The sequence below is a fragment of the Lissotriton helveticus genome, chromosome 7, assembly GCF_964261635.1.
Source record: "Lissotriton helveticus chromosome 7, aLisHel1.1, whole genome shotgun sequence".
In the NCBI taxonomy this organism is placed as follows: Eukaryota; Metazoa; Chordata; class Amphibia; order Caudata; family Salamandridae; genus Lissotriton; species Lissotriton helveticus.
In genome coordinates this window covers 864,378,731-864,401,646 of record NC_136068.1, presented here as the reverse complement: position 1 = coordinate 864,401,646, position 22,916 = coordinate 864,378,731, and the positions used below count along the sequence as shown (strand labels likewise).

The following is a 22,916-nucleotide window of genomic DNA, read 5'->3' as shown; positions in this document are numbered from 1 at the left end:
GTAATAAGGTTAATTTCTTACCATTTTATTTATCAAATCCCGAGCCGAGGATCAGGATGGGGGCGGGGCTTTCTTATACTACCAGCAGGCAGCTGCAGAAAGCAGTGATGGGCAGGGCACTTTAAGTTTCATGTGTGCATGTCTTTGTGGCTGGCCATCTAGCCACGGCCAGCCAGACATGTGCATTTTAAACCTTTCTATCCCAGCTGTTTAAGACAACTGGGTTAGAGACAGCATAGGGCTCCAGTGTCCTCAGGAGCGGCAAGAGAGGCTGCTCCCTCCAATCCTAGTGCTGGTCTCATGCAGCATGAGAGCAGCACCAGGATTGGTTACTGCAGTTTCCTGGAGCCTGCCTGGAGAGAAGACCCGAGCGATGAGACTGTTGGGCCAGGAAGGTAAGTGGAATTCTTCTTTTTTTTTACCTATTTTTAATTTGTGTCCGCTCTCCTTCCCGTCCATTACCCTCCCTCCTTACATGCCAGCCGCCACTGTGCAGAACAAGCACTGCCAAAGCTAATAGGTGTGGTTTGCTTTTTTAAGTCCTGAGTAAAATATTAAGAAAGTCTGCAGCAGAGTAGAAATCAACCAGTTGATTTCTGTATACACCGCATCGGAGATAAAGAATTTAATATGTGATGATTCAGGGTATTGTGGGGATGTAAAATAGCATCTAAAGAATTGCAATGCAAGCACTCTACAGGAGGTGAAATGGTACACCAAACACGTAAGAGCATCAAGTGACAGAAAATGATTCATCTGGCGGGATCCAACACCCACTTTTTGTATATTTCATAGTTTTTGGTTAAAATGCGTCTTGCAGACAGCTGCACATTAAAGCCTGACCTCAAAACTCTATGAAATAACATAGAGGGAAAAGTGAAAAAGAAGTGAGAAAAGAATGTTTGATGATTGGGAATTTATAATAGACCATCTTTGCAATAACTAAATTCACCTTTACTCTTTTAAAATGGTTGCCTGTGCACAACCAGGGATAGGGGTTTGGGTATACGCGGGGGCGGGGTGGGGATGTCTGGTAACCTAACGCAAGGGCTGCAAGAGTAGTGAAAATCAGGACGCAAACCTTTCCAGGTTTTTGACATATTCGAACCCATCGACATGGCCCTAGCAGGCGATCTCAAAACGTGCATGAGCTGGAAGTAGAATACCAATTCCGACACGTGCGTGTGGAACCCGAGCCCGAGGGGGTCTGCAGCCGCTGATCCCAAAACTAACCACTGTGTAGGAGTTCCTGCACTTAGCTATTTTGGAACAGAAAAAACGGCCGAGGAAAAGGGCTTTTCAGTGTCAGATCCGCCTGCGTTTTCCTGGTAATTACAGTGAAAGGAGTTATTCTAATCCTTTCCCTCTCCCAAAACAGGCGCCAAATTCGGGAAGGCAACAGGATTACATAAAAGGCCCGAGGAAGGCGTCCCCGAAGCTGGTGGAAGGCAGGGTGCCCGGCAAACACCGCACTCCGAGGCGGCTGGACAGACAGGGGGCCGGTGCCAGAGCAACACACCCCTCAAGCCCACATCTGGTCTCTGACAAGGATAGGCGTGAAGGGAGAGGGGGTGCCAAGCTAAGGCGGCTGGGACTTGGGGAAACGAGGAGGTTTTCCGGCAGCTAGTACCTGAGAAAGGCTGGGAGAGCTGGGTCAGCGTCAGACACGTAAAGCACTACTTGCATAGCCAACAACAGAATTTGATTTTAAGTTGCAAGGTTATCTAAGAAGAAAGTGTCTTCACACTAATAAGACAAGCAAGCACAGGAAACTGCCTAAGGAAGTATAAAGAGGTTCGTTTTCAGCTTGTGGCATGGAGTGCATGTGATATATAGTGCAAGAACTGTATGGTTAAAGCTGTTGTGGCGAGCGTATTTGTAGGAAGTACAGTCTTTTGGAGAAGAAGTTATAGAAAGAGTCAGGGTCAGTCTTTGGTTTACAGACTCGAGCACCTGGCAGACCACACAACCTTAGGCCAACCCATTTGACACAGGTACCACAAAAACAGCATGGATCAGCTATAGATCAGCGTTATGCAGCTGACATTTATTTTTTACTTTCAATGAATCACGTCATAAAAACATGTAGCAACGAGCTAAGGCAATGTTTTACTGCCTTTTTGATGGTCAGCACAGAGTGTTGATGCCTGGTAAAAATCACTGGAATTGTTCTCCTAAGAACAGCTATGGTGTTCATTTTTTCTGAGGTTGAGGCCAAAATTGAGCCACATTGAAGCTTTTTGCACTTGCTGCAAAGCCTGAAGCTGGCAGTCTAGAAGACCTCTACAGTGGGGTTGTCTTTAGTTTATTTTGGCACTGACAGCAGCACCCACTTGATGAGGATGAGACTGTGAAAAGCACACCACCCTGCAGAGCTGGCACTTCTTGAATAAGAAATCTTTAACCACAGTATCAATTTTGCCACACACAGCTGATGCCCGAGTTTCAAAGTAACCCCAGAATCTTAACTTTCTAAAATTCAGGCACATTCTCTTGATGCTGTGAAGAAGTGTGACTAAAAAACATTCTAGCAAAGGACTAACATTCTTTGGGGCAGATTTATGTTAACTGGCGCATCCCCAGGGATGCGCCAGTTAATGTGCGCCACAGTGCGCCACAGCTCCGTCACCCATGGTGCGGCGCATTTACAATGCGGCGCACCATGGGGCAAAAACGGCACAGATGCGTGATGCATCTGTGCCGTAAAGGCGGCGCATTGCTGGAGTTGCATCGCAAGCGCGACGCAGCTCCAGCAAGGCTCGGGGGTGCCCTATCTGACCAATGCTGCATCAAGACCTACGCCTGCTTCAAGCAGGTGCAGGCTTTTGACGCAGCATTGGCCTGAAAGTGACTGAGTGAAATCTTATAGATTTCACTCAGCCACTTTTGCGAGGCGCACCTGCCCCGGAACGCCCACCCTGCGCCGGAACGCCCACAAGCGGCGCAGGGCTTTACAGCGTGACGCATCTGCCTAGATGCGTCACGTTGTAAATCGTTCGTAGGGATGCGCCACGTTTACGCCGCCTTGCGTGACGCAACAGCAGGGTAAACGTGGCGCAAGGGCCTCATAAATCTGCCCCTTTGTTTCTTGTCCACAGAAGCCAGCTAGCAAGGACTTCTTGCATTCACGATTGAGATTTGTACAGTCCCAGTTGCTGGTTGGATTACCACAACCATCACGCACATGCGTTTAAGGTAGGATGTGTATGAAATGTGCACACACAATGAAACAGACCGCGTCAATGAAATACTTTACATGTGTGATCTTCATGTGTGGAAAACATGTCCGCTCCCTCCCACTTTTCCACAGAACATTGTTCACTAAGGTTCCTGTTGAAAGAATCTTCTTTTAGGGTTTAGACCCCACCACAAACATACAATAGTTTCTTTATTTTACACATGTCAAACTTGCTGCAGGCCACTGACTAAAGCAAGCATTCACATGCAATGACATAATGGCGACAGTCGTGGGTGTGACTCCCTTGTATGAGGTGGAGGCAGATGAATGGGCATGGAGTAGGCCTGCAAGTGATCTGTGAAACATGGCTATGTGCCCATATGCGAGTCAACATTCGAAGAGTACCATGTTCAGGTAGGGTTCATGTTGTACCTTATCATATGACTTCTTCTGACGTATCAGAGCGTATCTGCTGCCACATCAAGGCATGTTTGCTGCAATAACATTGCATGATTGCATCTTTCCTACAGTTTGCTGGACCCACGGCCACTTTAGCTGCGGTAGGTCTGCATCGTTTCTTTTGAGGAATGACTTATCTCAGCACTCATTTTTTTATGGGTCACAGAAGCAGGCCTTAATAGTGATGACATTTGAGGTACATTCGTACTTGGGCGCATTCACCCAAAAATAAGCATTTACATTAATCATGCGCTGTTCATGATGCACTGCAAAGAACACTGAACCATAATGTTAGAGGAGGGAAGCCCTTCATATCTCTTTAGAACATGCACTGGGTTCTTCTCTCTACCCCAGCACACCTTAGTTTTCTTGAAGTGCCACGTGTCCCTCTGAAGCCAAACACGTTGCATGAGACTTTACCCTAGTTGATATTGCTACATCCCGGATATTTCACCAGACATTTGTTGATTTAAGGCCCAGGCCTAGTTTAACCGGGTTTACTCCTGGAAAGGGTCTTCTACTGAATATCAGCAGCACTGTAGGCCGAAGAATACAGAGTAATTGTCCCAGAGGCTTAACTGCAGGGCTGCACAGTTCCTTAAATCCCCTAAAAAGTGGGAATCATGGTGTGTTTGTTTTATGGTATGAGGCGTGCGCAGAGTCTATAAAAACTAGAGCAACAAGAAAAACATAACTACCCGATGTCTTCCCATATGTAGTGGCACTTTCCAACTGGCAGCTGGACTCAGGAGACTCATGGGACAGATTAATTGCAGCAGTGCTTTGATTGGCACTGTGAGATTATAAGTAGTAGTACTGGTATTATAACAAACATGGGGGCTTATTAAAATGAAGGGGGGGCTCAGATCCGCCAACACTGTTGTGGATTGGGACCCGTCTGACCTTAGGTCGGCGGTTCAGAGCATAGTATTTGGATGTGACCGCCCATAGGGTCGTCAGAAACATCTCTTTTCCAATGGAAGCTTGTGTGGTGGGTGGAAAAGCCTTGCAGCACAAGCTTCCATTGAAAAATTGATGTTTCCAAACATCCCTGCACCATGTAACACGGTTCAGGGATGTTAAGACGGTGCAGGGATGTTGGTGTCCCCCATACTCCAGAGCGGAGGGCCAGGGGGGAAGGGGGCCCACCTAGGGGCAGTCAATGTCACTTTCCAACAGCCTTTCCATGTCGGAAAGGCCGACACGGAATGGCTGTCAGAAACCAACATCAAAATCCCGTTGGCGGAGCCACGGTCATTAAGGGATTATAAAGGGTTCCTGATGCACTGAAAGCATCAGACGGTCACTCCGCCTGCTGCATCGGACTGCATGCATTGCAATGAGTCTGTCAGACTGCAGCAGAAGATGGCGGTTGGACCACAACCAATGAGCTGTCGGTTGCGGTCCGACCGCAGGTTTCTTTAGATCTAAGTATAAATAGCAATGTATATACTCAATGGTACCAATGTTGTGTTGTGTTATGGTATGTTATGTTAAGTTATGTTATGGTATTTGCAATTGTATGCACACAGTCTTGTTTTTGTATGGCATCACATTGTTTTTCCATAGCCAGGGCGCCTTTCAAACGGTTTTGAGGTCTAATTCGTTTAATGAAGATGTGGCATCAGAAGTGTGAATTTCTCTGTTTCTATCTTAGGGTATTGTATCAACTTCAGTGAGTTGTGACTTTTAGTGCATTGTTATTGGTGTTTGACGGGTGAGCCTGGATAGCCGTACTGAAGAGCTTGCATATCTTCTAGCAGACATACACGTGTGTGTAAGGCAATTGATGGTAGTGAGTATTGCTAGGTGCTGTAATAGCAAAATAATAGCATAATTAGGCTATGTTGGATTTACTTTAGGCATTCCATCTTCTGCTTTGCAACAGCGCGTGTTGCGTCCCAGTTAAAAGTGATGCTGTGTGCATGGCGATACTCAATTATATGTGTTGGATTTATGTGAAATATTCCACCAAAACAGCAGACCATTGGAAGTAGAAAAGTATTTCACAGATATCGGGGGGGGGGGTCAGGACCTCCTGCTGAGAACTACTTAAAGGCACTTCTGTCCACTCCAACCATTATCCTCTCCCCTTTAAAAAAGTACACTCCATTCTCTCTTTAAAAATAAAAGAAAAGCTTTCTGAGGCTGGTATCTATGTCCTGGAGTGTTTTCAAACCCATTAATGGACATTGCTGCACAGAGCCCCCAAAGATAGTCTGGAAAGCCATCCTATGCAGTGATTTCCAGTTTATCTTCCCTTCCATTGTGTGATTTTGGCACCTCACAAGGTGAAGGAACCCTATATTGTGTGACACACTGTGGCATTGCGTGAGTTGGCAGGCCTGAAATAGTATTGTTGGAGGTTACACAAGTGGTGCGTGCTGTCACAAGCTTGGTGAAATGCATGACAGATGAATTAACCCATCGGCTATCTGAACTGACTTGAAGTTTGAACACAGATCTCCACAGTGAGTATTTGACATGGGTAAATGCCAATGATCCCCAACTGCAGACAGCGCACATCACCAAAACATCCATATATAGTACCAAGGTCAACATTTTAAGCGAGCGGTGAACTGTCCGGACTCTTAGTATTAGCTACGCATGGCCAAAGTCCAGATCTGGCGTAATGCTGGCACCCTACCATCTAAACCACAAATGGCCTTCAAGAACACTCCCAGCTGAGGACTTTTGTAATTAAACAAACATGTTACATTTTCAGCAACTTGTAATATAATCCATCACTTTCCCCTCCGTTGTTCTCTTTCTCAAACAGTGCCTCGAGTGTTGCAACGATACTGCAGGAGGCCACCCAGGAAAAATACGCGCCATATTTTTCAGGTGGTCTCTGATTGAAATCCTTCTCAACACCCTGCAGCCCTCTAAAGCTCGGCCTGTGTTGGCGCCTAACGGGCCCTGCAGTGCCAATTCACACATATAAATCTCCCCTGCACACCTATAAAACGAGGGGCTTTTTACAAGCGCTAGACCAGCCTTTGCGCAGCTCGTAATGGACTCTTTTTCACCTTTCGTTTAACAGAAGCTGTAGCGATTAATTTCTAATGGCCTTTCCACGCTCAGTACAGGCGCCATGTTTTCGTCCTCGAGCCAACTAAATCCGAGTGTTTTCTATAGTCGAACACATGCGACGGCATAACAATGCACACATCATCATGTCATACATACCATATGAAATCTGTTCTGCTAATACTTACTAATTCCATTACTGAAAATACTGCTCAGGGCTGTCATTATCAACAGAGTTTAACGTTACCAGGCCCACGTGCCTCATTAGAAAACCTGATTTCCTCCTAATGCTCTGCTCCACACAGCTGTGTAAGCACTAATGCTCACTCCACCAATCAGAATCCAAGTGTGCCCAGGTGCTGCCCCACAAAGGCCAGAAAACCAGGGCTCATACGCGGTCAAGGTGCTGATGCTAAGCGCTAGCTGTGCAAACACGTGGCGAGCTGTGCAAACACGTGCCCACAAGGACGCCATTGAATGGCGGCTACTGCTGTCCATTTAGGTTCACCATCATTGGAGATACTGCCCTGGCAGACTGCAGCTAAATGATTTGCTAGGAGTGTGGGCGGTAAATATTGAAGGGCCTGCTTCAGGTCCCCTTAAAATATCTGGGTCACATTCCAATTGCAGGCATGCGCTACACATATACCGCTAAAATAATATAATAGAACACGAAAATAAACAACTGCTGCACATAAACTATTAAATACTAGTCTACTGTGAGCAACTGCTGAGGGGAGAAAAACAAAATGTGAATGTTTCCCACCTGCTGTCAGCTGAAGGTGCAGGCCCCAAGCGTTGACCACCCCGGTTAGGGGTCCCAAGCTAACTGTGACTCTTTATGGGTGAAAGGGAGGAAATGTCCTGACACCGCCACTAATGTATTAATGTAGCATTTGCAAAGTGCTAAACTAACCAAAGGGCAGTAGGCCACCTTCCATGGTAAAAAACTGAGATCAGCCAATGAGTGATTGAAGACGCAGCTGGGTTTCGAGGGCTGAAGTGGACTGTTACTGCGTTAAGATGCAGTGTTCTCTCAAGAGGCATATCTTCCGCTGTTTCCTAGATTGGGGCAGGGTTTGGTGGGTCCTGATAAATAATGTATGTTGTTTCTGATCTTGGGTGCATAGACGGAGAAAATACATTCCTTCTTTTTTCTACTTTTTTGCTTCCAGTCTGATTGTGTCTTGGCTGTGGGTGTGCAGTTAGTCGCCGCAGATGTCGCGCTTATCCACCAGACTGTGGAGATGCTGGTCATGTTGGCATCCTAAATGTTACAACTGATTTTGAAGATCCCTTTAAAATGAGCTGTCATGGAGTCCAGGAGGACATGGAGCAGGGCAGCCCCTAATGGTGAAAGAGCTAAGGTCTACCGTGCGTGTCTGTGCTACACACCATCCCTGAGGAGGAAACACACTGTGGCAAACACAGTGCAACAATCACCACCAGAAGGGTAGAATAACATGCCATGATTAAAAGCTGACTAACAACGTTATTTAAAGAGATAAGCTTTGATGAAACTATGAGTCCACATCAGAAATATATCAGCAGTGTATGTTACGGACTTCATTAAATGCAATGATTCCAACTCCATCAGATGCCTCCATATAGATTCAAGTATACAAGTGTGAAACTCATCATAAACTGGACTGAAACACATTACAAGGGAACGGATCAGAACAAAATTACAAGATTCTTTTATTTCCTTGCAGGGCAGGATATATTACTATCCTGACAGTAAACTTAGGTGAGGAGGAGTTATGAGAAGAACTCCTTCTCAACCCTTTTCCCCAGGTCACCATGAGGTGGTGCCATCTTATCTGGGCACTCCTATTGGATGGCATGGTTGGAATTAGGCTATTGGGTAATTGGGATGCAGGGTAATCCCTGTAAATAGAGCGCAAAGGTTGTCACTTTCTTGGAAGTGCTAAACCTCCAAGAAAGTGACACCATAAACATACTCTCTGAATAGTCCACTACAAATAACCACACAGAAGAAGCCCAGCAACATGGGGGTAATATTTTGCATGATTTGCTCTTATCCTGCTGGGTCTCTGATTGCATCTGTGGTCCAAGACAATGGAAGGAAAGTGTGTACACCGCCCGCCTTGCTCTTCTCATGGAGCAAATTACTGTACTCCTCCAACATTCCAACTGGTGGGAATATCTGGCCCCTGTCAGCATTATCCATCCATCCCTGTGTTATCAAGGCTGGTTTTTCTATAAGACAAGTTAGGCACTTTCCTCAGGCAGCACAGTGGTTCATGCACCCCGACCTAAAGGAAGCTTCTTCTACCTCAGACAAGCTTAACCATCTCCTGTTATTATTATATCTCTTGGGGGCTTACCTCTTTTCTGTACAAATCTCGAAATGTGGACAAAGTCTGCCAACACTAATATCCGAGTTACAACTCAGGCACTAACTCAACAACAGCAGGTGTTTGCCTGCAACATTTGCACCAGGTAACTCCTAGTGCAAATTGTGTGAACAAAAGCTTCACATTTCAAGTTTGTGCACCTCAAAAGGAGGAAACCTATAATGTTTCCAAGTTTTCAACCATTGTGAGATGAATAGACTGAAATGGTGTAGTAATTGCACATCCAGTACATACTACACATACTGGTATAACTATATACCGAATGCACATTGAGAACCAAAGGTCAGACAGGAAAGGAAATGTCCCCCTCAGTGAAACTCAAGGTTACAGTTCGCTCATGGTCCCCTGTAAAAACACGGGAAGATGTGTTCAGAAGTGGGAACGCCGAATGAACTCTAATGTTGTTGTACATCGATGGTCTAATCACTATTATTATGTGAAGGACCTGAAAACAACCATTGTTGGATTACACCCTTCAGCTCTAGGCACTAATTTGAAGCACAAACTGAAGATGCTGCTGCCTTCCTAACCAGCACAATTCACGAGTATCCACGTGTGTGTGTGTGTGTGTGTGTGTGTGTCCTCACTGGTCCTCACAAATGCTAACTTCCCCCAGCTAATCATGTCTTTGAGGGCATTTTTCCTCTGTAGAGATGGAGACCTATAGAAATTCCAAACACCTTCTTAAAGAAGTAGGCCAACACCAGACCAAAGTATGCACAACTGCCAATGAGTAAACTCCTCTACCCAACATCCTCTACAGCATTTAAATCCAAGCTTTCCCTCTCACCACGTCTTTTTCTACTCTCAATGCAGATAACATTCAAACTTACATTAAAATCAGAAAACACAAGCTCAGCCCAACCACGGCAAAGACGTAATGAGCAATACGTTCCCCAAGTGCAAAGGAGCAGAAATGAAAGTCTTGCCTTTGATCCCTAATATCCTCACTGAAAGAACCTGAATCTCATCTGTCGCTGCTGCTGATTCTTCAGACACATAAAACCAGCCTCCAAATCAAGAAACCAGAGAATCATAATGTGAAAACCCAAGAACAGTGGAGAAACCCCTTGCAACCTCTTGGAGGCACACATGTCCCAAACTAAGCTGACACAATTCAGCTCAGAATTCAAGGACGAGCTTTGAAGTATGGTATTATCACACATAGTAGTCTACAAAAGCATGTATCATACTTTAGGATAACATAACAGGGCGCCGAAGCATCTCTATTTACGAGGACCACCCCTGGAACTTCTTTCCTTTGCAATTACATCATAAATCGAGGGCCTGCTTTTTGGAAACATCTTAAAGACCTCACACTTCTAGTCTGATATTCTTTCTGAATCTCTGGGGCGCTTGTAACTGATTCCATTGAATGTAAAGTGCCCAGTACTGATTGTTTTAATTGATGGCACTCAGTTACTCAGAAAAAAATCATATCGTGTGCACAGTAAGATTTTATTTTCTAGTTGCTGCAATTTTATTTTATCAGTTTGATATAACTCTCAGAAACACCAGAACCCACCACTGAAAACATTTTATTGAACAAGGATATCAAATCCAGTCCCTGTACACACATCCGCATACTGAGTAGGATCAGGTTGAAACAAGATTGTAAAGCAGAGGGGTGGGATCATATTACTGGACACGGCACTGTGTGGTGTTAATTACACCACATATATTTACACACTTATGCTGCACATATATGCTTACAAGTAGAGGCACCAAATGTCTAAAGTGATTTTCTCTACAGTCCCACAACATTTGCCAAATGCAGACACCGGGGTTAGAATCCAGTTCTCCAGGATGCACGGTGACGCACCAGGCCACTTGAACAAATATCCACAGAATTCTGCCATTTTGCTTCAGAAGAGAAATAAGGCAGAGCTCCCCGCTGAGGTCGAAGCAGTCGGCCTCCTGCTTCCGGCCCTACAATTTACCCGTGCCACTCAGTAAACCCCAAACTGCGCCGGCCTGTCATGCCTTATTGCTTCAGTGTACTCATAATGACAGCTCTAAGGAAACAGGAAAGTGCAATGTAATTATTTCTGCTAAAATATAAACACGGTTCCATGGCGTGGACTAACTGCACATTTTATATAAACACTAATAAAAGGAGTTGAGTTTGGGTCATCACTTGAAAGGAAATTCTTACCATTCAGCCTGACCTGCCAGGTCTTAATAACAGTTTAATTTGATACATACTTGGGAGAGATACTCGAGGGTAATCACACAGTAATGTAAACACAAATTATGACCAGAAAAAATATTCTGTCCTTTCAGCTGGCAGAGGCCGGAAGTCACGCCAGAAGGCACACGGGGCGAGGCTGTGTCAGTCAAGACACCAACAGAGGGAACGAGGACCGCGTCAAGGAGGCAAAATGGCGCAACTGGAGACGAAAACATGAGCACCCTGCACATGTGCCCCGCATGACTATTCTTTAAGATGTCAAACAACTGCTATACGAATGTACCTGTATTTGTGGAAAAATAAAAAATAAAAATAAATTAAAAAAGATGTAAGCATCAGAGAGGGAGGGGAGTAGGGGCTCTCTGCTCCAGTAGAAACGAGCCCCCTCTAACAAGACTGGGGCAGAATGGTCGGGGAAGCGTCACTATTTATTACATTTTGTTAATTAGATAAATGAATGTTGAGTTAAAGAAAAGAGCTTCAGAGCCACTAATTTGACCCACTGACCTGCCTTTGCTGCATCCTGAGACATTAAATATCCTCGAACTTTACCCCAACTGCACACCTTTTATGGCGAATGGAGGAGTACAGTCCCAATTCCTTAGCTTTTACAACCCTGCGTTAATACTAGTATATTAATATGAACAGCACATAAGCATGCCTCCTGAAAGGCAGTGGTCTCCTTACCTTCCACTGCTTTTAATCATTTCCTGAATCCCCGAGCCATGTCTAGGACAGTGACACTAGGCAAGAGTAACTTTTTATTACATGCCTCAAAAAAAGCCTCATTATATGTTTCCAGTTTGTCATTGGGATAGTCATGCAAACATTCTTCATGGAAGGACCCAGGAGGCTGACAGGCCAACTTCACTGCACCCTGGTACTTTGGGTCCTTTTCATTAGTGTCATCTCCCCATTACAAGGACCTTTAGAAAACACGTGATAAATAACGGTCAGGGCACAAGTCCTAAAAAAGAAGTGGGGGGCGCTGACGTCATGATAGGAAGTGACGTCACGAAAGGTGGCTTGCACCATCAGATTCATTGCCTCCCCTCGCTCACCCCTTAGATGCGATTGCATCAGAGAAGCCAGCGCATGAGCAGCGTTCTGAATGAGCTCCGATCGCGCCCTAGAGAGGCCAAAGAATGAATGTGTGGATCCATTTGCTCCAGTAATCGAGATCTGGTAAAATAAGTGGGGGGACGCCGTCCACCCGCGTGGTACCCCGACTCGGGCGCTGGTAAGGGTGTCTTGGTACTGAGAAGATAGTTCTGCTACTGAGCATTAAAAAGATTGATAGCGCACCCATCAAAATAAGTAACCACTGCACAGGTTCTCATGCACAAGCTGGGGCTGAAATTAAGGAATTGAGTACAAAAAGCATACAGGGGCTATAGGTGATCACATATGGAGTCATGCAGGAAATATCTGCTTGGAATGCATCTGTACGCCCATGTTTTTAAACTTCAGTGTGTACCCTGCCTCAAGGTGGTATTAATACAGAATCAAGCTGTAACAAAACCTCTTAGCCTTCCATTTGAAAAATCCTGAAAGCATAGAGGGCTGATTTAATATTTGGCAGATGACCGTCCTCTGCCAGGGAAACAGAGTTTCCTTTTCGCCAACATATCACCCCGGCACAGAATCTTTGCCTTATTCATGAGCGTTGTGGTTTTGTTTTTGACCTGGTTCGATTGCAGGTGTTGTCATTTTCTTTATTACTGCTTCCTTTGATTTTGTACCGGGGATTATGTTCCCCATTTGAAAATATAAAATGTAGTGCAAAGCGTGCTACTGCATTTGGAATACATTACATCTAAAATACCTATTGTATATACAATAAACTGCATTTTTAGCCATTAGTTGGGACGTCCTTCTCCTAAGGTTCAGAGTTTATCCTTCACTAAATGGATATTACACAAATATGATTTTATATGATCTATTCTCCAGTGGTGGGGTGGGTGAAGAGGAACGTGGGGGGGGGTGGGCGGGTGGAGCGTGCAGGGGGGGCGCGAGGCGAGGGGGATGTAATAATAAACAAACAAAAAAAGACTTAACTGGTGCTGCCGGCTGCCTAGCTCTTCTCTGCAACCAGTTCCTGTTCCCAGCAGTCCCTGGGACAGAATCACGGACTTCCCATCCAATCCCTGCGCTGCTCTCAGGCATGAGAGCAGCGTGGGGATTGGCCTTAGTGGGTTGGATAAATGCTTGCTCAGGGTCCGGGAGTCTGTGCTGTTTCTCCAACCTGGCTGTGCAATACAGCTGGGCTGGAGAAACCTAAGTGCGCATGTCAGTTTTGCAGACCTAAAATGACCGGTCAAACTGACATGCACACTTAAAAGTGCACCAACCACTCCTGCTTCCCCCCTACCATGGCCGGGCCCCACCCCTCCCTGCAAACGCTGGCTCAGCCAGCAGCTGAAAAATAGAACAATGATAAAATATTATTTTATTTTTCAGCTACTGGCTCTGAGTCAGTGGGGCGATGCTCCTCTGCAATTGTGGGAGAGCCTCCACTGCTCTTCTCCCTTCCTCGCACCTACATGACACGTTAGAATATATGTATCCACTTTCATTGATGTATCCAATACTGCATTGAAATAAAGTGGCCTACCCCATGTTGCAGCTGCCTCAACAACCTGGAGTTGGGAAAGGATGATAAGCATGTTTATAAAGGCTGTGTTTTCTATCCCCGCTGAGTTCTTAGGCATTGGGCTGTTGTCACCAATTATGCAAAATCGATTATATACTAATCTTGCAGGTGTGACAGAGGAATGCATGGTGTAGCAGTCTGGCATTGACTACGAGTGCATCACCTTCCTTGACCCTCCTAAAAACAATTTTGCAGGCACAATTAGAAGAATAAACCTAAGCAGCTGTGAGGGATGCAAGCAGGCCCAGAGTATTTAAGTCAGTTTAAGCAAATCCCACCAAAATGTGCAGCACTCATTCCCATTGGCCTGCGCTCCCTGAAGGAAAGCATTTTGTGCATGTTTCTGAATTTCGCAAACAACTGTAATAGGAAAAATGTATAATGATATAGCTTGCGAGCCAAATGTCAACTCAGAATTGCCCTATTCCTAGCCTTCGGTTTTAGCCAAAAGTTTGGAGAAGTCTGCTGCAATCCCATTAGAGCTCCATCTGGACACTCACGAGGGAGGCATCCACTTCTCGCAGGACATTGAGACTCTGCTGACAGAGCTATGAACAATCATGCAAGGTACTCACAGTTTTATAGTAGATGAGTAAAATATGGTGTGCTATTCTATTGTCAATAGTTTGTTCACCTCCTCAAATTAGGCTGCAACCCACAAGTGGCTATTGAGAGAGTGCTATAAAAGACATATTTACCTGACTGCGGTAACGTCATTTGTTGTATCATTCATAAAGAGACAGACCAAAGTATCAGATTAAGCAAACACACAGACAGGCAGATAGACAAACTAGGCAAAAATGGTCAGGAATAGAGATGATGCAACTGCAAAATCAACAGCATGGATAGGTTGGGTGGGAGGAAGCACCAACGTGGGAAGGCGTAAGAGGGGGCAAGCAGCAGCACGTGATAGGGCAGGAAGGTGCAAGCAACAACATGGGATGGGTAGGTAGGGTGTGGTGGCAAGCAATAACGCACGCATAGGCAGTAGGGTGATAGGTAATAAGCAACAACACGGGATGGAGCTGCAGGGAGCAGGCAACAACACAGGATAGGGTGAAAGGGGACAAGAACCAACATGGGGCGAGCTGAGAGCAACTGATGGGGTATTATAGGTGGGGCAAGCAATGGGATGTAGAATAGTGGAAGTTGGCAAGCAGCAACATGGAAAGGAGCAGAATGACGACGGCCGAGCAATGACATAGAGTGGGTGGGAGGTGGCAAAAAACAACATGGAGAGGGATGGGAGGGTGGAAAGGGGCAAGCAACAACACAGTGAGGGACTAGAGAGTCAAGCAACATTATGGAGTAGGATGGGAGGGTGGGTGGGGGCAAGCAACATCACAAAGTGGAATGGGAGAGGGCAAGCAACAACACGGAGAGAGACAGGAGAGGGCAAGCAACAACACAGACAGGAAAAGCAACAACATGGAGGAGGATGGGTGGTGTACAAGTAACAACAAGGAGAGGGATGGGTGGAGGCAAGCAACAAAACAGAGAGGGATGGAATGATGGGGGTTGTAGCAAGACATGAGGAAGACGGCCTGCAAACAAATGCACTCTTATGGGCCATACTCTAGGAGAGGGCCAGACACATGAAGAGGTAGTGAAGCCGGCATGCGCTGACCATGGAGAGGCAGATTAATGAGAGTGACAATGAGGTCAACCAGTGGTAGATAATGAGCCAGTTCTAAGCCTCCTGTAAGCCACCAAAATGTCTTGCGAGGAATAGTGGATGTGCAGCCTTAGGCGAGAACTTAAACGAAGGCCCAGGAAGTATAAACTGAAGTGGATAAAGTAGACAGATATGATATCAGAGTACCAAGGCCTAAATATCACCTGGCAAAATGATAATGTCATTAATGTTGTTTACAAACAATATTATCCAATTGGAGCTAAAAATACTAATCCCACACCCAAGATTCAATATTTTTGTAAATAATATTCAGACCGTGGTATTTTTTATCAGAAAATGTTTTTTTAATGTTCTGGCATACAACTATTCAGAGAATGTGGGAAAGAAGGAGACGAGGGAAATTTTACCAGCAACGTTTCTCTTTGGACAAATAATTATAAGAAATTGTGCATTGTATGCTTATTGATGCAAGCCTCAAAGAACTGTAACACAAGGTGTTACTAAGAGGCATCTCAATCTTACTAATTTTATTGACCTCAGGTCAGAGACAGGCATATTGCATATTGTAGCCAACAGAATTCAAACCTGTCACATCAAGAGGGTGCAGAGGGTGCATTTCAGACTTTTCCTTGAAAAAAGAAATACATAATTAAACTTGCTGCCAACAAGGTATTTAAAAGCAAAATATCAGCTTCTCCTTTCCTCATCAGAACTTTTAGTTCATGCGTTATTGTTTTCCACCTGTCATCTCGCTTACTGTGACCTTATGCTACCACTCTATTGGCGCACATTCTTCTTTTTTGTTCCTTATGTCATACAAGTCTTTAAGGTTCTTTGCCTCAGGTGTTGGAACACTTGCATTGATAATCTCTCTTTGTCTAGTGCCAATGCTATTTTTGACACATTTTCCACCACGGGCTTTACCCAGACCAGAAAGTCACCTCTTGCTAGACACCTTCTGGGCCCTATTGTTGCTTCTTTTAATGGTATTACTGTTTCTTCTCCATGCACTCTTATATGAACTGACCACTTTCATGTGCCTTTCAAGCTTCTTTTCTGGTCCTGCTGTACCTTTGCCTCCCAATAGTTAGAACTCTAGGCCTCTCTTCACTCTACCCAATTTATCAACACACTAGAATTTCAGCCGCACACTGCAGGTTTTCATCTTCTAAACGTGCACACAAGTTTAGCTCCTGGCTTTCAACTGCCCTTGATTACTTAATCCACTTCGACACAAGGACATACCAGTACTTCTCCATCCACCCCTGACACTCTTATGAACTTAGTTCAGCTAAATGATTCTATACATCCCATAAGAGGACTCGGCACCAGAATTATCTTTTTTAGGACTGTCTACTTTATAAACCACCATCAAATTGTATAAGAAGGAAATTTTTATTGTACGCTACGCCTCCACCTTCCTTAGAATAAAAAAAAAACAATAACTCAGCTAATGAGTTTTCAAAACTGCTCAAAACGTATTCTAACCTCTTGTAAAAAAAAGCCTCTCGATTACCCCTCCTCAAAACCACAGAATGCGGCTTCATAATTTGTTTATCTTGCTCACACTTTGATACTTTCTATTCCCCTCATAAAGATTCTTTGTGTTCAACACACCCACTCTCCATAAGTCCATCACCAAACGCCTGCCAACCATCACATCTGGTTTTAATGTATCCCCTTATGCCCTTATAGTTCTTTTTACAGCAATTTTTTTATAGGTCGTACCTCCTCCTTCTATACCTCACCCTTGCAAGAGGTTCATCTGTCACATTGAAAGTATAATTTGTAACCTCTGATGTGTAGAATTCCTCAAGGTCTTTCTCTGAGACTGACCTTGTTCAATGCCTATCTATATCTCATTACAAAACCTGCAGATTTATACTTTTTTTTGGCATACGCTTACATTGTGTATGGACAGCACTTAGATTTTGCTCAGGGTTGACAACAATCTGCAGCCAACTTTGAAGCCTGATTACCTGATAAAAATGAGATGGTTATTGTAGGCGGTACTCTATCAAAGTGGTCCTTTGAGTTGTGACCTAATCTTAGACCTACCAACACTCCAGTAAAGTCTTTAATCAGGGAGTCAAATTTGTACAGATTTCTCCTCTCAAGTCTCCAAAGTTCTCTTGTAAATTATTCTATTATGTTCATCTTTTGTAAAACTTCATTCCTTTTCATCCCCTTGATCTCAGAAAACCCGTGGTCCAGTCAGTCATTCTTTTTTAAGTTGCCACATGGGTATTCAGTCTTTTTGGGACTTCCTCGATATCTTCTATCGCAAGTTTAAACTGAGAAAACTGGTGCTGTTTGTTTGATCCTTTGTCTTCCAAGCCATACACACACATCTCATCTTCTTGTCAAACATCCCCCCCATCACTCAATGTTTTAGTTCCAAGGCATTCTACACCTTCTGGTCCACTTTGTCTTCATAAAACGCTCTGTCGACATATTCCTACTCACTTTCTTTTCTCTGCATCCCACAACCTCCATGTCAATCATACAATATGTCGCTCTAGAATGGGCGGGCCCCTTCCCCTTTCCAGTAACCATATACTAGAATCTTTTCCTTTCTCCTCTGTGTAAATAAGAAAACTCTCTGTTGCCCCGTGAGTTATTAAAAACCTTTCTCACCCTTTCAACATGAGTAAAGTTTTGCTCTCTTTGCCATCTTATGATAGCCAAGCACCAGGACGCCCTTGCATATGTTAACGCGCTCAACAAAACCATTAATCAACCAATGTTGAACCCTGTGCTTTCAGAGACCTCCCTCATTATTTGCTTTGCTTAGTTTAGCACATTGAGACAGCCTTGACTGATGGTGGAGTTTCTCTAAAGAACACCATCATGAAGCGTAGATTTCTGTAAGTAGCCATGGCCCTCACATAGAAAGACCCCTTAAAACATATTTAGTGAAGCAAGAAAGAAACAGCTTTTTTGTAATAAGAAACATTAATATGAGGAATATTTTGGAGAAAATACATCATGAGTTCGGGGAGTTAAAATACGACAAACGTGTAACTCCTGCACCCAACAGCATTCAAATGCATCACGTTTACACATAGATCCTTGAAGTGGAGGCATTCCCTACTCAGCGCATGCATCACCTTTTGCTACCCTCACATCCCATAATCATTCCAAGGATAAGGAGTGCATATTTTCTTGTCACACATAACATGAGGCCCAACCTAATAAAAAATGGTTGCCTCTCTTGTAAAATTAGAGCTGTTAGCAATGGTGCTTAGGCCAGGATTCTTAAAAAAAACTAAAAATTCTGCCAAATAGAACCAAAATTACATTTTGCAAGGACACCGATCGTTTATGAAATCCCGCTTTCCATCAACAATGCCCTACCCAATCTAAGCATGAAAGCCATGCTCATGCCCCATCACGGCCAACACTGCATAGAGGGAGTACTAGTTGGTCACCTATCACTACACCAGCAGAGGATACCAGAAGTGTCATTTAAAAGCTGCATCCGGTCAAATTGCCAGTAAAGAGGCAGCAAATGACACTTCAACAAAAGTGACAACATCCTAGCATTGACTCAGTATTATATGATTCTAAAATAGCACCGCTGATTTTCTCAAGTTTCGTAGTCATGATATGAATAAAAACTATCAGCAAGAACATGCACCATTCCGATCTACACGATGGCATCCAACTGTCCCATCAGCAATGGCATACTGTAGTTCAGTCAGCAAGGTAGAGCCCTATCAACACTGTTCCAACTTGTCAGCAGTGATGTCCGACAGTACTAGTTGTTGAATACAGCAAATTTAAAGTACGTTCTTACCTCATTCCTCATGCCTTCAAAATAAGGAAAAATAATGGGAAGCAGCCTTTACCACACAACCATTACAACGCATGCAGTTACACCGCATGCCGTTGCAACGAAAAAGGTGTGCAGCAGTGGGTAGAAGGTGTTGGATTTAACTTCAACACCTTCCCTACTGTTGCACACACTGGAGTTAGAATAGAAAATTAATCGATTCCAACTTCCAGCGCTCCCCCGACAGAAAGTTGGGGTAAAGTTTGGCGTTACAACGGCATGCGATGTAATGGCATGCGTTGTAACGTCACTTATCCAAAAATAACAGATAAGGATCAGAAAACATGAGAGAAAATTGTATTAGCTGCTCGAGTTGAAGAATAGCACATGTAGATCGCAAAGAAGCTACACGTATCCTACCCCGAAAAACAGGCTAATTTGGCTTCCAGAAAGCCCCAAATCGCCATCGTTAAGAGTGACGCCTAAAGATCAAAGAATCCACAATATGTACTATAAAAAATTTCACGCTCCATCACACAGGCCTGGTTAGTGGCAGAGCTGCCACATGCGCATCAGATCAGCGATGACATAACCCTGAATTGTGGCGTCATTTCTGATTAAATAAGTGTCTGAACTAAAATATGACCTCACACTGATATTTAAAATGTGTATTATCTTTTGGCATGTGCATATTAATTTTCAAGCTAAAGTTCCCATTGAATCCCTTTGAAGTAGTAAGTTGCTGTGGCATCCTGCACTCAAATCACCCTAGTTGGTGCTGTTTGGTCTTCCAGTGTCCTGGTATGAGCTTCCACCCACATGCTGAAACCTCCCACAGGGCATCCAAATGTATAATGATGGATAAAAGAATCCTCCGGGTGCTGTGTCTGTGTGGTTTGGTTGGTAAATTGATGGTGCTCTGCTTCCTTTCAAAGCCCGCTCTGTAAAACGAACCCTACATTCACCCAAACAACATAAGTCAATGTATCTGCTCTTTCCATAAACACTGTTGCTCAAGAAGACACTGATTGCTAACTCTGCTGGGAATGAACCCAAAAACTTGCAATCAAATTTCTTTCGCAGTCACTCTTGCGCTATAGATCCTGGTGCGGCGTCAGAGCGCTGACGGACAACCAAGTCAAGCCGCTAGCAAAGGGGACTTGTCTGTTTAATAGCTTGTGAGCACGTCACACAACATTACTGTAACCCAGTCCTTTTTTAAAAAGCTGCCCTAACATTTGTGACAGTGACAAACAATGTTTATGTAACACTTCAGAAAGGGGGCGGTGCTCTACGTACAGCTAAACAAGGTTTTAATAAAATACAGACCACACGGCAGGCTTGCCAGAGAGAAATGGAGAGTCTTTTGACTCTGTTCCCTGTACTGTGTTTGCTCTGGTGTCAGTATCTTCCTATGAGAGTCTTAATTGCACTTATGATTCCCATGTTCTGTTGGGTTTAGACCGCATATTTGTGCCGTGTGCTGTTCACGCAGAAATAAAAACATTTTGTTTAATTCAATTTTCAGTAATTAGTCCTGAGGTCTTGATGTTACTTGGAAGCGCCTCCCTTGATCAGGAACAAAGTGGCAAACGCTGTCCCATTCCCCTTAGCAATCATCAAATAATGGTATATCCCATCATGGTGTCCCTTCGATATGCTAGGCCTTATTTAGGAAGGAAAATGAAGTTGGCCAACTCCTTGGATCACAATCAAGAGTTCAGCGGTAGGCATGATCAATCCGACTGCAACAACCAGTCGTTCAAATGTAACAAACTTCAAAGGCAATCGATGTGCCTGGGCGAAGGAGACTGCAAGACTCAACCATCCAGTTTCAAAAAGTCGACCAAATTGGAAAACGCTTTTAAAACAAATAGTAGTATATCTAAACATTTTAAAATCTAAAGAAATTATGTTTGTCACTAGGCAAATGTCATTTTCAAAGGGAAACTACCTTACTTGTATAATATATAAACCACCTACTGATGCCCCTGGAATATCTGTAAAGCTGTTACAAGAGTTCTGTTGCACTATCAGTGGTTCTGCCAAATTCTACAGCAATAATAAAAGAAAATGAAGGTTTTTAGGTCTCGTGACCTACAATGCGCGCAAGCGCATTGAGGGAGCGAGAATTCAAGTGCTCGAAATCCTCGTCAAACCAAGGGCTTCTTGCGCTGCGGTTTTCTTAGAGTTCACGTGAATCACGTGACAAAACAAGCACGCGCATTCACGGCCGCACAGCACATCAAAGGGCTTCGCCCAGCGTGCGCTCTGCGGCTTCTCCTCCCCTAATTGAATCATGGCCGGCCGCAGGCCGCGGCTTCTCCTCCCCTAATTGAATCATGGCCGGCCGCAGGCCAGCCGTACTTTCAGTTTCCCACACGTTCTATTTATTCTCTCACCCATCGTCTCACGTCCTCTCTTTGCTTCCCGTTGTCCCATCTATCATTTGTTCGTTCTATCACTTCCTCGCGTTTTCTTTTCTCTTTCTCATCTTTTCTCTACTCCTCCTTCATCGTCCCCTTATTCATTTTCTCACTGTCCTTTGTGTCTTTGCCTCCAGCTCCTGTGTTCCTTGGCCCCTCTTTTACATCAGCCCCTCAGTCCTTTCTCCTTAATTTACCCCACACGTTCTATTTATTCTCTCACCCATCGTCATTCTCTTCTCACAGTGAACCCGTGAGCCTTTCCTCCGGTTTGTTCTCGCGCCCGCCCCAAGAGACACCACGTTCAGAATACAGGACGAGAGCCAACACCCCTGCCAGGTCCTAGTTGTTTATTCTCACTCTCATACCACAGCACATCCCCCAACCCCCCCCCCCGCCTCCGACACTGGTCCCAGCCACCATGAGCCAAATCTGAGACTTACCACGCTGTGTCAGGCCTAGAGGAACAGAAGGCCCACGGGCTTCCGGGAAACTATGACGCAGCGGCGCCATCCGCCTCCTTTCTCCCTCCCCTAATTGAATCATGGCCGGCCGCAGGCCGGCCGTACTTTCAGTTTGCCGGCCGGCCGCTCTTAACGCTTGTTTCTCTTCATACCCATTGTCCTCTCTTTTGCCTCCTCTGCCCGTTTATCCTTTCTCTCAGCTTCCCTTCGTGCGTCCTCTCTTTGCTTCCCGTTGTCCCATCTATCATTTGTTCGTTCTCTTGCTTATTGCTTTTCATTCCTGTTTTCTCAATGTTTTACTTTTTTCCAGTTGTCTCTTTCTTCTGTCTCTCTTTACTGCTTCTACCTCTCTCAGTCCAGGTTAAAGACTGACGATTATAATAAAATATAGTAGCTCCTAATGCAGTGACTCAATATATTCAGACGGCACTGTCGTCAACGAGAGGATGGAACTGCTAGAAGACACTCTCTCTGTGTCCTAGTTATTTGATACTAGCATGGCACTGTTCGCCAGAGCCTCGCACTACAGGGAAAAGTTGACCCTGGGCCCTGCGCAAAACTGAAATTGCTGGAATTGTCTGAGCAGTTGGCATATGTGACATTGCCAAAGTCTTAGCGATCTGAAAGGGCACTGCTAAAAGGAGTTAACGCTGCTGTAACCAGGCGCGGCATGGTGCACTGCCAGGGAAGCAGCTGACACGCCGGGGGAGGGTGATTAGAAAGGGG

General features: G+C 44.7%; 1 protein-coding gene across 1 annotated transcript in view; it reads right to left on the bottom strand.

Moving 5' to 3' along the window:
• Window positions 1-22,916, bottom strand: part of SLIT3 (slit guidance ligand 3) — a 1,039,834-nt gene that overhangs the window by 992,240 nt on the left and 24,678 nt on the right. The window lies entirely within an intron of this gene.